This window comes from Phalacrocorax carbo, chromosome 1 (genome assembly GCF_963921805.1).
Source record: "Phalacrocorax carbo chromosome 1, bPhaCar2.1, whole genome shotgun sequence".
In the NCBI taxonomy this organism is placed as follows: Eukaryota; Metazoa; Chordata; class Aves; order Suliformes; family Phalacrocoracidae; genus Phalacrocorax; species Phalacrocorax carbo.
Window position 1 is genome coordinate 74115739 of NC_087513.1, and position 17306 is coordinate 74133044.

Genomic DNA, 17306 nt, shown 5'->3' on the forward strand with positions numbered 1-17306 from the left:
TGGCTTTTGTTTTTGTATTGGAACCCTTCAACTGGAGTCTGAAGGTGCAGCAACACAGAAAAACCAAAAGATGATTCATAAGACATGGCTAACAGCTAAAACACATATTAACCACCCCATGGGTTGGGTTTAAGTGTACGGGAAGAGGTCTGAGTTCTGATTATGTAAATAAGTGTGAGTAAAAGGAAGGTCTCCAATTCAAATAATCTATGCTTGAAATTATTTGAAAGAGCATAAGGAAAAAAAAGTTTCAATCCTCTAAAAATGAAGTACAGTAAAAATATACAGTGATTTTAAATTTAAGGAAAGTACATCTGAAGATAAAACTCCAGGACTGGTGCACACTGCCTCTACATATTGAAATGTTTGTGTAAATATGTAAATAAATCAGTGTTTATAGAATCCTGGGTGGCTTAGTCTGAAGCCTTTTCTACAAAAGGTGAAATCATGATAGTGACTCTAAAACTGTCTAAGATACAATAGTCCTTCAGCAGCAAAACTAGGGAAAAAAGTGGGTATTCACATGTTCAGAACCTGTGCTCATCCTCTACATTGTATTGTTTCTCATAATGGAAAAAATTGAAAAAAATCATCACACTTGAGCACAGAACATGCTTTGAGCATAGTTTGTAAAGAGGTGAGGGGGCTGGCCTTATCTTGTAAAGTAAAAAGGGTGGGGGCGAGCGGGAATAAAAAGCGATAGCTAGCACATCTACATTACCATATGGACTTGAGAGATATTAGTTACAACACAAGAATTCAACCCTGTAAACCGAGAAAAATAACTGTAACAAAAGGAGCTGAACAACTGCAATCAGAAATAAAAATGCAATGTTGATGTTGAGAATGAAAATCATAAGTTAGCAGCAAGATATTATCTACCCAAAGGCAAAATCTTTTCATCAGATCAAGGATGCAAATATCAAAATCAGAAGTGATGTAACAGCTTCAGATAAAGAAAGACATCTTTATTCATTGTCCCTAGATGCCAGATCGTGTTGCACTTTCACTGGGACAAGCGCACTGGACAACTAGGAGGTGGCTTAGCTGAAAAATAGGGTTGAGAGGTTTTTTTTACCTGCTACATTCAAATGCCCACTACTGCTCTTGATCATAAAACTGTCAAGTAGATAAAGTTACAGTCTGTCCAAGGTGTGATAAGTGAGGAAGAGCATCTTCAGCAGAGAAGTTCAAATTGCCGAATTCTAGGCAGTACTTTAATGACTACAAAGTAAGTGAGAAAATTTGAAGTGTTTAGCAATGTATGACCTACGTATGCAGATTTGTAACTGTGGATATACAAGTCTCAAAGAAAGTATTGCCAGACAAGTACATAGAAAGGACAAAAACTGGTTCTAAAGAAGCCAATGGCAAAACTCCCGTTGACTTCACTAGAGTCAAGATTAGCACTATAGTATCTTTTACAGCTCTCTGTTTCAGGAAGATAAAAAAGGACTTAACAGAATCACAGAATAGGAGGGGTTGGAAGGGACCTCTAGAGATCATCTTGTCCAATCACCAGACTTGTTCAAGCCTACCATTCTTTAGGCTTCTCTGCCTGTATTTCATTGCCAGCATTAAGTGCAGATACCTTCCCTGGCCGTTGGCAGGCATGCCCACAAAAACAGGGCTTACACCACCCACAGTCACCCACCCTCTTCCTTCCACCTCCCATCATGCCCTGTTCACCTTCCTTCTTCCACACCAGTACTGCCCAGTCCTTCCAGAGCCACTGCAGCTGACATACAGGAAACTAGGATGCATGGTAAGCATCCAATTTATACGTGGGCTCCTCCATGCAGCAGAACTGCAATAGTTAGCAGGTCAGACTAGGGATGGAGAGATGTCCTATACATAACTCCCACGTATAGTCAGAAAATACTGCCATTCCCAAAGGGGGTATTTGCTCAAAGACAGACCTGCTTAACTTACTATATGAAAAGTTAAAAAAAGAAAAAAAAATATCACCAAGTATGAAGCTGCCCAATTCCACTCAATAAAAAGATAGGAGTTTTCTGTCCCTTCTGTCAGTTGCACTTAAAATACCATTCACTGAAGAGCAAAAGCAAGAACTACTGACTTTAGTTATAACTAACCAGTACAACATCTCCTACAAAATGTACATACACCATTTAAGGCTAACTCTCCTAAGCTTCCCCATGACACATATGAAAACACAACAATAGCTTTTCAGGTTATGAAGAGTTTAGATGTTACTGAAAGAGGCAATCACATTCCGATCTCTTAAAAAAAGTGTGTACAAGATGTGTGATTATCTGCATAAGTCTAGCATACGTTTCTCAAGCTATGAAAGGATAAAACTTTCCCTTTTCCTCTGAAGTCTTTTTTTTTAAATAACATCTTAAAGATTTCTGCACGTCCTTTCCTCCCCCTGCTTTGTAAAAGAACATAAGTATCCTAGGATTGCTGAGTTTAGAACATGTGAATTATAGAGGATCTTTAAGGCTTCACAGCAGCTGTTTTTCAAGCGTTGTTCTTAAATCATAAAAGATAGAATGAAAAAAAAATTAGAGCTCCAGAAAGAAAGTGTATTTGGACCTGCAAGATGCATTTCAGGAAAGCACTTCGTCTTCTTAATTAATTGGGATTATTTTCTTCTGCAAAGGAGGCATCTGCCTAAACAATTAGTTGGACTAGGCTGGAGTCCTGGTGCTCTGTAAACCTGACATCCTTCTTTCCTGGTGGTCCTCATCTTGTAGAAAATACTGCTGCAACATTGTATCAGCAACATAGGAGAGGAAGATGATATTTTTAAATTTATAAAAACTGAAATGAAACAGTTTTCACTCTCTCACACTCAGAAACATTAGAGTGTGGGCAGTGCCAAGAAGTCCATCCAGCTGTTGGGCACAGCAATGTTTGTGCCCAGCTATTAGGCCGAGGGTCCACTCTGCTGCCAGGGAGGGCAAGGGACATGAAGCCCTCCTTATGCCTCCGGGTTTCTTCACCATGTGTATGCAGGGTTTGTGCCTTTTTATACCCTTCTAGAGCTGACAGTGGTCAGTGTCTCCATCCCATCCCACCTCTGCAAGTCATTGGGATTTGTTCACAGTTCCTTGCCTGCACATCTGGGTGCCCTGTGAAACTGCAGGTAGATGTGGTAAGGCCTCTATGGGCTGCTGGCCTGCAAGCCACCAACACATGTGCTTGTAGAGCCTTTCCCTGCTGTGTTGCCCTTCTGGGGACCCCACACCCAGACATTTCCATCCCAACCCTAGCCTTTCCATTACATTTCTCTGTACTACCTCAGACTTGGATTTCTGATGCAATGAAGAGCAAATACCATCCCTCTCAACTATTTCTTTTTCACCTGTCTGATCCTACAACACACCGCTGCAAAGCAGGGGGAGGGTGAAGAGGGGGAGGCAGGGATGGACAGAGAGAAAGAAAATCCAGACTAACCTCTATCTCAGATGGAAAAGCTGAGGCAGTCCTGAGTGCCAATACCTGGAGGCTGATGAGTGAAAGATGCTGTAGTCTGGCAGAAAATACCTGCTGTGTTGCCAGTAGAGGACTGGAGACATACAGCCACCATACCATAGCTCCAGCAACAGGGAGCCCATTCTAATCTGAATAAACCTTATTTACCTCATTTGTATTTCTTTACCTGGCAGTTCTGCTATTGGAATAAGCTACGTGTTTCTTATCAAATTGAAAAAAGGAGCTTCTCTCCCATAAGGAAGTGTTGATAAGCTTGAAGTGCCCTGTGTCTGCAGAATAGAAAACTATCCAAAGCATACAAGTGGATATGCATGACCAAAAGCAATAGCAGGGATAGTCTTATAACATCAGAGATGTGTATCTCGCTGTGTTGGACCTCAGCCTTCCTCTTTCCTGTTTTCCTAAGTCCCAAGATTTTAGCTTTAGCACTTCATTTCTAGCTTGCAAGGGAGGATATGTGGAATCGACTCCTCTCCCCATACAGTGAATACAGAGGGAAAGGAGGGGTTTTTACTGCTTGCTTTTCCTTTGTCCTATAAATGCAGCTTGACATTTGTTGGCCTGTTATCATCAACAGCCAAAATCCCAGGGGCCTTGAAAGCAACTTGAGGAACGTTAGCATTGCGAGCAGGTCAGGGGGGCTTCCTGGAGCACAGGCTCAGAGAGCGCTGGCTGTTCTGTATGCCTCTACATTTAGCCTTTTTGCTTGACTTGTGATCTCAAATTCTGGGAGCCGATACATAATAAACCAAAGCAGCTGGAGAAAGCTCTTCCTGGATTATGCCCAAGTGGAGCAGTTGCAAGAAGGATTTCAGCAGCTTCCAAGGAAGAAGTTCAAAGACATCAAGGCGTGTGACAACTCTGGCAAGCTGCTGCAGTCTCCTTAGTGGAAAATTATGTTGAATACAAACCATCAAAAAAAGCATCTCTTTCTGTTACATACAGAGGACAATACAATATATACCAGTGAGTTTAATCATAAAATTCCCTCAAAGGAGCTGAAGCTCGTACTTACAAGATCTTAATTTATCCCATTTCTAGTTATAAAACCTGATCATTTATGTTTATAAAATAATATCAAGAATCTTTACACAAATTTGTTGCAAGTAAGTATAAGCAGGCATAGCTCCACTGTAGTCAGGGTTACTAAATTAATGCGCGAATGTCCACTGGTTACAAAGCAAAAACATTTGCAGTAGCCCACACTGGAAGCTCTACAGACAAACAGGATCAAGCTCTCTTTTCAGCTACGCAGCTGGATAGTAGATAAAATTTACTGACAGCCATACAATAACTGCGATTACAGTGAGGTAACATACAGGCAGAATTCGACCCATATACTTTTTGTGCATATCATTAGGAAAACAAATTATTTGGCTGTAAGAAAAAGTCTTTAAACAGGAATTGTACACAGGAAGTTTGTAACATCATTGAATCAAAGAAGCCAGATCTTCTGCAGATACAAATCAAAAGTAGCTTCACTGGAAAGCATGTAGCTGTGCTAGTTTATAGCAGTTGAAGATCTGGCTCTCAAACTGAGATTGAACAGCAATCTCAGCTACGTTCTTGGTGAGGATAACAATGGAGGTAGAATTTACAAAGGAACTTTCCACTTCAGAGGGTTTTATGTACTAATTATTTCTCCCAATACCCCTAAGCTAACCAAATCCCTGGTTTTATTTCCAATGGTATCTCAGCTTTGAATATAAAGGGAAGATGCTACCAGGCCTGACAAAAATTAAAATGTGTTTGCACATGTAACACACATAAATTCCTCCCTATTAATCAAGAAGAGTATCTCATTACTTTAATAAAAAAAAAAGACTGATTCTTCTATGACATGGATCATAAAAATGGGGGTGGGGATGGGACACAGACAAACAGACATTATTTTCCCCTGCCTGCCTTTCAAGGACTCTTAATGGTCTGTGGCAGTGTTCATTCTCAGAGGAGCCTCTCCTCAGAGCCTCTGAGCCAGCTCGGCTCTGCCCCCACTTTTCTCTCTCTCCTACCCTGTAAGCGATCCTTGCACATGTGGCAAAGGCCAACAATGCACCTGTTCTCCGGGGCGAAACTCCACCCTCTACAAGTCACTTTCCCTGTTACAGTTAAATGTCAAAAGCGTTTTCAGGTTTTTTAGCTTGATGCGCTTTTTCTTCCTAAGTTAAACCACAACGACTGGAATTGAGGAAGATCACATTTCTTTAAATGAAATGCTGTGTGCTTGCAAGACATTTTATTCTTACAGAAAATAGTATGTGGAACAGAAAGACCACCAGACTAAAAATGTATGAACAATCTCTTAAAATGTAAATCAAAAAGCTACACTCGTATTACCTGCATAGCAAACAAAAGTACAATTCTAACTTCAACTGGTCATAACCGAAAAGAGGCAGATGTAGGATATTGTTTTACAATTCCATATTAATGGCTCAGTCATACATCAATATCCTACATGTGTCTTAAAAGGCTCCCAATGATGCAACTGTATAAACCCATGAGAAGGTTGTTATGACGTTCCTTATTTAATAGAAATCATTAACCTTATTTTTCCAACTTTTGTTCATTTAAACGAATGTTTTACTAACACAGGATTAAGACTATAAATAATCAGCCTGCCTGATCATGTCGCCATCCTAAGAAAATATCCATAATTAGAAGCACTAAGTTCTTTTCCTAGAGGTGTTCACCCAGTATCACATTTTAGGTGCCTTAAGTAGTTACTGAATAAAACCAAAAACTTGTCTGAAGTGTACCAGTCATAAACTACAGCACGAAATAATTAGAACTAAAGTATGTCATGCTTTGGTCTCTAAAATACTAAAAACATTAATACTACCTAGTGTTTAAATAGCACTCCTTAGTACACAGGTCTCAAAGGACTTCATAAACGCAGGAATAATTATATCCAACTTACAGATACAGAAACAGAAGCAATGTGAAGGGGGCATGGGCTAAGGTGACCCAGCACATTGGTAGCAAAAGCACAGCTTGAAAACAAACCGACAAGAGAAAAATTGGAAGACTCCAGCCCTTATTGTTAGAGGGAGGATTGCAACAACACTGCAGTATTTCAGGTGCCTGCATAGTAGTATTATGGGAGCCATGCATGACTTATTTCCTACTTTACCATCTCTGCCATATAAAGCCTGTGTTAAGGACCCAATTCTGGAAGACAACCTTTCAGACTTAATCAGTCCAGATCTATACACACTACAGGTACAGCAGCTGCACATTCTGACTTACAGACTGTTACAGAGTATTATGTATCTAAAAGTTCCACCTAAAAAAAAGAGCTCTTGACTGAATCAGCCCAGCTCTAACTGACTAGACTAACCCTGGATGAGCTGGAAAGGAAAGCAGTAGATGAACTTTGTTACATAAGTGCTATTAACATCATGGTTTTTGGTACTGATGTGGTCCAAAGGAGTGACAGAAACCACAGAGGAACCTTCTATGTCCCTAGGCATGAAGAAAGTCAGACTTTGAGCAGGAGCTACATAATTTGCAAAGCCATTGGTCTCTTACACCAACAATCTATTACAGAAGGCAATAGATACACAAGACTGTACCCGTGGAACAAGGGGGACACAATCCACATCTGTGATGTTGGTCTAAGCTGGTAGGGCCTCTGATCCGTGTAAGTATGCATAGTAAGCGAATCAGGGAATGAGCCTTGCAGGTTAAAAAAATTTAAATTTTAAAAAGCCAAAAAAACCCCAACCCACAACAGCCAGCCTTCAAATCACTTCAAGTACAAAATATTAGATCATCACCAAGTAGTGTGGTTCTGCTCTTGTAGCCACTCCGCCCAATTCCCCCTTACATGAATATAGAAAGTGGCACTCTATTAGCTTATTCAGAGTCTGAATACTCCCATCTTAGTACCTGAGTGAAATGGATTATTCCTACTTTATACAAAACAGACTTTTCCTTTTGTGAAAGAGCATATGGAATGAAAATGAAGGAAAGTCGCTTCTTCACAGGGCTTTCAGCGTCTCCCATAAAAATCTTTGGACAAATTGATGAAGTACAGGCTACTTAGACAGTGAGGTAGACTGAAAACTGGCTGAACTGCTGGGTTCAAGGGGTCATAGTCAGCAACTCAAAACCAAGACGGAGACCAGTCACTAGTGTTGTGCCCCAGGGAGTTCAGTACTGGGGCCAATACTGTTTAACCTCTTCATTAATGACCTGGATGGTAGGGCACGCTGCCCTCAGCAACCTTGCAGTGGATACAGAACCAGGAGTGTTTGATAGACCAGATGGTCAGGCTGCTATTCAGAGGGACTTTGAGAGGCAAGACAAATGGGCAGGGAGGAACTCCATGAAGTTCAAAGGGAAATGCAAAGTACCTAGCAAGGGCCAATCAGCTGGAAAGCAGATCTGCAGAAAAAGGGTTGGGGTCCTGGTGGACAAGTCTACCAGGAGTCAGCAACAAACGCACCTCTGCAAAAAGTCCAACAGTATCCTGGGCTGCATTAAGCACAGTGTGGCCAGCAGGTCAACACAGCAGGTGATCCTTCCCCCTCAGCTCAGCACCAGTGAGGCCACATGTAAGTGCTGGGTCCTGTTCTTGGCTCCCCCGTACAAGAAAGATGGATTTACAGGAGCAAGTCCAGCAAAGGGCTTTAACCCTAGATTAAAGGAGAGGAACACCTCTTGTATGAGAGGAGTCTAGTAGCTGGGACTGTTCCCACTGGAGAAAAGGTAGCTTTAGGGAGTGGGGGTAGATCTGATCAGTGTGTGTAAATACCTGATGAGGTAAGTAAAGAAAGCAGAGCTAGATTCTTCTCAGTAGTAGCCAGCGAGAAGGCAAGAAGCAATGGGCATGGTGAAATACAAGAAATTCCATTTGAAATGTAAGCAGTTCTTTTGTTGTTAGTTTTCTGACATGAGGACAATCAAACACTGGAAGGTGTTTCCAGAGGGGCTGTGGAGACTTCATCCTTGGAGACATTAAAATCTGACTGGACACAGTCCCAGGCAACCTTTTAGCTGGCTCTGCTTTGAGCATAGAGGCTGGACTGGGCAGGGAATAAGTCTTTGAGGTCCCTTCCAACTTCAACCATTCTGTGATTTATGGTATTCCTAAACCCCATGGATATTTGATATTGTTTTCCCACTGTTGCCTCCCCAAAGTGGCAATATTTTTTTTGTTACACCTACACACAACCAGCTCCCTTCACCAGCAAGCTTCCCCTTGAGTTTTAAAGAAAACCCGAGGTCAACAGAACCTTGTTGCTTTCCTGTGGTTCCCCTCCCCTCCCAGTGAAATAAACCCTCTTAATAGCAAATGTTGCAACAATGTTGCTTGCTTTGTTCTCTAAAAGAAGGTAAATGACCTAAAGAGCTCAAATAACTTTCCTTTGCGGTTGAAAGTACATTGGGCTCAGTTGTGAAGGCTGGTTTCAAAAATTGCCATAGAGACAATGAGGGTTAATTACCAGGTTTCTGCATGGGTTGTGACAACAAGTGGCCTCCGCTCCCTTTTAAGCGGACTCTGCTTCTTAAACATACCAGTCAGATAGAATATGGCAATGTCCCAGTATTTACAATGCCAATCCAGAATTTACAAGTGAGTAATTAGCAGTGAACTTGCTATTTTGAAGGAAGCAAGGGGATAAGAGGGAACACTTCTCTTTTCACAGAAATAACATACAGAAGTTCCCAAAAGCTTGAAGTAACATGGAAAAGGCTCATAAAGAACTGCACCCCTCTCAGAGGGTGCAGGTGCCTCCTGATGTTTCTAGCTAGAGCATGGGAAAGTCCCTGTTTCCTCCTCGATCTCAGTTCCCACCTCCCAAAGGAGCAGGAGACTAGAGCTCTTCTCCATTTCCCTTCTCTTAAGCCATGAGTCAACAACCAGAGCAGCAAGGCCTTCGGAAAGGAGAACAAAATGCTGTACCCTGCTTCTATCTCCACTTCCTTTAGCCTGCCCACCACAAATCCATCCAATAAAGATACAGGGTTTGTCTCACTGGCTAATCCCTGCCACATAACTCAAGTCATACATGGTCTAAGCGGAGAAATAAAAAACTATTTTGGTAGCAACACAGCTCAATGCTTTGCAGAGATACCAGAAACTAGCTCACCATGAAGACCAGTGTGCTCACATCAGCATGGTGTGCTTCCAGGTCCACAGATCCATGCTAATGAACATACTTTTCTTTCAGGGCCTCAGTAAGTACCTCTGGGCAACACAATACAGGCTTTTGCAACTACCTCCATGCATTTAAATCTTTTTCCTGTAGGCATAACATTGTCAGTGAGCTTGGTTCATTTTCTCTCACTTAAAAGGTGAGCAAGAGACAGAAGTCTCTTTTTATCCACTTCCAAGAATGATTTTAAAATTTGAATTTGTTTTCTCCTCTGTGAAATGGGCCTAAAAAAACTGGTCCAGATCCTTAGCTCAAAATAGCTCCATAGACATCAGTACTTACCCTTGACAACAAAATAAATACAGTGTTTTCATGGAAAGAGGAATATAAGATCACAGACAGTAACTGCATTATTTTAAGTATCTTATGCTTGATAAAAGTTTATGGGTATGTCCACCACCTGGCGGCACAATTTTGCGTGGCCATGAAGAACAGTTAATTTGGAAGAGAAGTTTAGTAGAAAATGTCTTTTCCTCTTGACAAATTATGTGCCACAAGAGTTATTTTGTAATGGTTCATCCACTAAAGAAAGAATTCATGGCAGTTTAATTCCCTGAGTTAAAGGGGAGAAAAATGTAAATGATGCTGCAAAGGTAACTGGGCTACCAAGAAGCAGATGGCTTTAATTACCTATTTACAGGATTGTTTATACTGGGAATTTGAAAGAGGCACACAGCTTAGAAACAATACTCATTGTGAGAACACTCTGTACATTTTAATTAAGCCAGATTTTAAATGGGAATAGAAAGAGATTATTGAATGTTACCCGAAGTCAAATTGACACTTCAAAATCGCATGTGCCCTGCACACAAAGATTTAGTTATACCAGATGTGTACAGAGATACACAAATCATACATGCTGAGCCTCATCCTTATTTTTGCTCCTCTTGTTTCCTGCTGCTCCAGTCCTGCAAAGAGGCTACAGCTGTGTGAGGCAGTAATACTGCCTCACAAGAGACAGGTTCACTGGGTCAGGTTTGTTTCTGGAACTCAGTAGGATTCTCAGAGGTGAATTTAACTCCCAGTGCTGGGCCTCAGCAGCCTGAGCCTGACCCTCCTTTCCCTGAGAATCCTTTCACAGTGCCAGAATTTGAAGCAGCAAAGTACCACCAGGCTCAACCAGGTGCTGAGCACCTGCTGACCTGGCCCAGCACTAACTTGGGATTAAATTATGGTGGTAACATGAGCTGATATAGCAGCTTGCTGCTACCAATATGGGAGGACCAGCTTCTGCCCAAAAGTGTTACTGGCCTTTCTTCCCCACTCCCAGATGTTGTTGCCCATCTCCCATTACTTTTGTAGGTCTTCAGACCCCTTCTAGGAGCCAATGTATGTTACTAACGTGACAGAAAACTAACTCAGCCAAAAGAAAACTATTTTTGCAGGGTAGCAATCTCTCATGAGCCCCAGATGCAACAGGAGGAGAGGGCAGGACCATGCACTCACTGGAAGTAGCTGTGGGGGAAAGGCAGAGCCGCAGCCACAAGCATCAAGGCCTTCCTCTAGCAGATGCAAGGAAAGATACTGCTCATGAAACCACAGCCTCAGACCAACTTTTGCAAAACAGTCTAACAAGTGCAAAGCCCCGTAGGGCTGCCTAGTGTATTGATTGTATTGAAAATATGGTTTCCTTCAGATCTTCTGTCCCACTCATTCCTTACCAAGGGCTTTTATAGTCTGAACATGGGCGCCCATGTTCAACAGCAACCAAGTTGCAGTAGCTAACCAAATGGCATGAGAGTACTGGTCTTGTGCATGTTTTTTAGTGTGCTAAATCCCACGCAAAAGGTGTTCATTTAGAGCACTTCAGCCTACACCACCTCTTCTACCTATTTATGAGATCAGTCTAAAATTACACTTTAAATTAAGCTGGTTAATAGATGCCAGGCATTATCTACAACTCAGGGCAACAATGAGCAGTTTTTTATAATCAAGATCAAACATAAGTAGCATAAACACACTAATAAATCAACTGAGCAAATTATAACTGCAAAGAAAATATGCATAAGGAAGGGCTATTCAGCTTCAGTGACTCAGTACAAACAAACCCCTGGGGCAAAGAATAATTACAGTATACTCTCTACAAATGAACAGAATAACCAAATCAAGCCAAAATTCAAAGGTATGGCAGAGGCTTTGCGGTGCTTCTAAATCAGAAAGAGAGAAGGCATACAGAAACATTTTGCATATGAGACAAACCAAGAGCAGCAGAAGTGCCACCTCTACCTCTCGGGAAAAACTGAAAATATACATTACTTCACAGAGAAAAAAACTGAGCCAAGATGTACTATTACAAAGAGAAACAGCCACCAGGAATTGCCCTGGCAGTTTGTGGTACAACAACATGCCCTCCAAGAAAGACACTTGACATGAAACAGTTATATCAGTCCTCAGAACAGTGGTGCAACACTAGAAGTGGGAGGTAATAGCTCTTCAGGATTTCACAAGTCTGGACTGAAAAATATCTTTTCTCAAACTGCTGTATATTCTCAAAAGCTATTATGTAAAAAAAAAAAATCAGTTACTTGTTCAGCTGAGACCACAATCAATCTAAGCTCATAGATACTGAGTTTTATTGTCCTTGCAAACTCTTTGGACATGACCATGTCTCTTCTTTCAGTCCTTGGGACTGAGACCACATTTGATTCCTAAGTGCATACACTGTGAGGGTCAACTCACAGATGAGGCTATTACAACAACATGGATGTTCCTGCGTGGTGATATTTTCAGTTTAGAAACCATTAGCGGTTAACGAGACATCAGAGATCACATGCAAATTCATCATAAATTAGTTTTTCTAATCCCATACATAAAAGCAAGAAAGCAGAAAATTAAAGGAGGAAAAGAGTAGCAAGCATTCAAAGTTTTGCCTAATATTTTTTTCAGTTGCCAGTGAAAACCACTACAGCAATAAGGGGATCTCACTTTTTCTTTCTCCTGTAAAATTTTCAGTGATCCCACTTCCTCACATTGATACGAAGGACTGCAGAAGGTGCAAAACCTCAAACAAAGTCCATTCTATGTTGTTAAAAACATGTCATAACTCCATGGAAAACCATCAAACTGCAACAGCATGTGCCAGCTGGGGGCCTATTCTGTATGAAAAAAATCCTGGCCAAAAAGATGAAAGTGGCAGAATTCCCACTGAATTCAGCAGGACTGGATTCTGCCCTTGAGAGTTCCATCTATTTTTCATCTGTGACAAGTTTCTAAGGTTTATCTTCATATTACTTCTAGATCCCAGGTACACGTTTACTGTCTCATTTTATTTATAGACATTGGCTTTCTATTAATTTTTTAAAACTCTTTTTTATCATCCCTGCTGTTATGATTTTCTGGCGTACCGACTGCAGCCTTCTGGACTATGCTAATCTCTGACAAGACTGAGACACAGACCTAACTAAAATTGTCTAGTACAGCCAACACTGTGCTTGAAATAGTTTCACATTTTTTTAATCTATTTTTATTGGCTAGGGCAGGATTTAATCTTTCAATCATAAGGTTGTGCCTTAGATTATTTTAAAATGTGTTAGAAACCTTTAAAATATCTGTTTTACTATGTGTATTTTCTGATGTGGGTTAGATAACTTCAAACCGATATAAAATTAGGAGACACAAGTTAGTCTCCGGCAAGCAGAAACATCACATAACTTGTCTTTTCCAAAAGAGTGTCTTATACCGAAAATCTAATTATTGTCATGCCAATACATGGTTATACCTGGAGGACATCCACATTTTTAATGCACAGTCACCCTGCTTCTTCATTGTGATTTATTTTTTTAATTTTTCCCACAAATGAGTTGCTCACAGTACCATATTCTGTCCACCTTATGCTGCTAGGAAAAAAACCCAGAAGAACAATAGTTATTAAAAAAAGAATTAAATTGCTCAAAAGCTTGCTCTATTTTCTCTCAGCTATGAGAATGGTCAAGAGTAAAGGCCTGCAGGAATTTCTCAATGGCCACATAGTCAATTTTAGTCTGAAGGATAGTGCTATCGGAGGGTATAGACAGTGATAGAAGTTATGGCACCCAAGTCCCTTACCCTTGTTTATAAGTCCAGACTCATTCCTCCTCTCTTGCTGCCTAGAAACTCTGCATTTTCTTTTGGTTTGTTTTTTTTTTTTTTTGTTACCAAGCAGCTGCAATTTTGAATATTTCTATGGAGTTCATTACTGAATTTTAATTTTTAAAGGTTTTCCGCCAGACATTCTAAAAAGCTCTTCAATCCAAACACAGGATGAGATCCTGGCAAAACCTATGCGAGATTGCAATACATGAGCCTTGGATGACATGTTTTAAATGAGGTGCTACGAATGAAGGAACAAGGGGACTGGATAGACACAAAACTTATAATGTCCTATATAACATACCAAAAAAAGTAGCACTCGTATCTTGTGACTGGCAGATTACTATGATGGTGGGAGTGTTTTGCACTGCAAGCCTCCCAGAAGGGAATCAAGACGTATATTACAAGGAACCAAAATAAGAAATTTGGAGATCAGCTTAAGTGCTACATATGGCGCTGCAGCAACAAGCAGGGGAGAGCAGGATGCACCAAAGCCCCTGGAGCAGCAACCTGATCCATCCCACTCTTCCTGCATCTGCTTGTCCTCTTCCCCACAGCCCTCACCAATGCACAGAAAGGTGACTCTGCACACTCAGATTAACAAGGCGCTTCCCCCTCCCCTTCCCCCCCCATACATCAGACCGCCTAAATCACAAGGGCTGGGAAGCCAAACCGCTGCTCATCATTCCCCATTTCTGTACAGCACTCATCAATGAAATGACACAACTGAGGTTCAGTTCCCTTTGTCATGGATTTCAGAGTGAGAAATAGCATTATATTGGGATACCACATCAGCTTGGCCCTTTGACTAAAGAGTCCATTTCCAGAAGAAATTTAATTGAAGAGAGGGCTATAGCAAGAGGAGAGTTTAAGTTTGTACATCATGGTTAGAAAAGAGAGCTGATAACAAGGACTTTGGGATTCTACTCTCAGCCTTCCACTTGACTCCCTTGGTAAGTCACAAAGCGCAAATTTCAGAGGTGTGGAGTTTTTGATCTGTAGCTACAGACAAGGTTGGTTATTCTGAGCCCTGCATGCGTTAGCCTCCTTTTGAGGAAGTTGTCCTTAACCAACTTAGGTTTCAGTTCCTCCTCTAAGCTGGGCATGGTAATGCCAACCTCTATCAGAAGAGGAGCAAGAGTGGCTTAATTGTTTAAAAATTCCTTTGAGATGTCAGAAGAAAAGTAGTACTTAAATATTAAAAACTTAGTATGAATTTCTTCTAACCTATTAGAAGTTGGAAAGTAATTTTCTCTAGATACGCAGAATCATCTAGAAGTGATCTATGACTGAAGTTATGAGACGTTAGTGATATCTACACAAGTAATATGCAGGCAAACAAGTCTACAATTTTCATTAGAGATTTACTAAGGTTGTATTAATTTATAAGTATATACTCATTAGCAAGACTCCTACATTTCTAACATCTGACAAGTACTGCCTCTAGCATAGTTCTGTAAATGGCACTTATGATCAAACATATCAGCCTAGAGCATATTGGATCCTAATAACAAAGTTAACGATTAGAAACAATACTAGTTATTAAAACAGACATTTAAATTAATAATTTGAATATCAAAAAGTCACATGTAGTATAAGTACGCATCAAATACACTTCTTCTCTGCAGATGTTTCTCATCTACAAAAAAGCATGGGTTCTTCTACCATAGATGTTAAGAAGCTTTTTGCAATACCCGGACTGCGTGGAGCTCATTGTAATTTGACATCTTCTTTAGAATGAAAGTTGTGTCTTACATATGTTTTTTTCTTCTTGGAGGAAAAAATATTTGTAAAAACATGTTCAATGCATTTTATTTTTCAGGGCGGGTTGTTTGTTTAATTTTTGGGACACTGGATTTTTTCCTCTTGTGTTTCCATTTTCTTTTTGTAGTTGAAAGACAGGGAAAGAGGACCCAAAGAAAACATTTTTCAAACACATCTGCATAAAGTGCAGAGTACTTTTTTTTAATTATTAAAATGAAAATACTTTTATGGTTTCTCAAAAACCGTCAACAATATTTGTTCTTTTATTGGCAAGTTCCAGCGGTACCCCAAAGGCTCCAGGGTTGCAGCTCAGTCTATGGAACAGCTACAGCTAAAGAGTCCTGCAGGAAGCATTCAGAAATAGCAAGTAGTTTCCATTTTTTTTTAGTAAGAGTAAACCTACCTGATTATGGAAGAGAAAGCTACTTCCAGAACACAGATAACTCCTAAACTACAGCCAATTTCTCTATTTATTCAAAATAAATTGAAAACTGATGTTAACATTTGTATGCTTTGAAATTGTAATGCATTGCATACAACAAATGCCAAGTATAAACTTAATATTTGCTACCTAAAAAGGAAACAGTAATCCTGACAATATTCAAGAAGCATTTAGACAACACCCTCAGACACATGGTGTGAATTTTGGGGTTGTCCTGTGCAAGGATAGGAGCTGGACTTGATGACCCTTGCGGGTCTCTTCCAACACAGGACATTCTATGATTTTATTTTTCCTATCTTTCTCTGTTAATCTTCTGTCATTGTTTCAGGTTAACTTACCGCTTGTTAAAAAGGATAGATTGCAGGTAAGGACAACATAAACCCTTTAGTTCACTATTTAAAAAATATAAAACATTGCCTTATGCAGGAGAACTTTCTGCACAGTAGACCAGTAACAGGGATACACTGGGCATAGATTTTAGAAGCGTGCATCCAAAGATCCATTTATTTTACTACCCCTGAAAATCTGATGTTCCCAGACTAACACGCTTCTAGTCATCCTCCCTAGAAAATAAGAACCTGCTAGTTTTATTAGAAAACTGAATCTAGAATTGTAGCTTCCAGGTTCTTCCTCTTTTCCAGTTCCTACAGTTCAGATAAATGAGGCAATCAGGCTTTGTAAAATTAAGAAGCATCTCTGATTGTTGCTTAAAGCAACTTTTCAAAAAATATCCTCCCCCAAAAAAAACTAGTACATGCTTCCTCATTGGTTTTAATAAATGCAAAACTAGGTTTCTAAAATACAAGTTTTGAAACTGTGTAATAGTCAACACCGCCAGAACTGGCTGGGAATTCAGGTGCACTGACTTCAAGGTGCCTAAATGGAGACACCGCCAAGAACTTGGCTTTAAGAGCAAGGATGTGTTCAATCATCAGTCCCCATTGAAACCCTTGGCCTAGGCTTCTGTTAATAGTAACCAGCATCAGCCTTTGAGCAATAGTAGCTGTGCACTGATTTCTGCCTGAGAAAAGATCCCTTTAGTCTCCTATACAGACAGGGACTCCACCATTTCCCTCCTGTTGGAGCACACCTTCAGTTACTTCTATCCGTAATTAAAGCTGACATATCTTACATGGGCCATTCACCTCTTATTCAACATGAACAGCCTGCAAAAGTGGCTGAGAGGTTCATAGGAAGGAAGCAGTTAAATGATAAATATGTGAAATGTTATGCAGCAAGCTGTGTACAATTAACTAGAATTCAAATATACACCTTGTTCCAATCCAAGCCATTTATCAGATAAAAATAGTCTGCTAGAAGAATGTCATGATTAATGAGGTGAGACTCCAGCTAATTACTGTTTCCTCCAGAAGTAATTAGGTTGGCATTGCTAATCAAGATGAATGAAC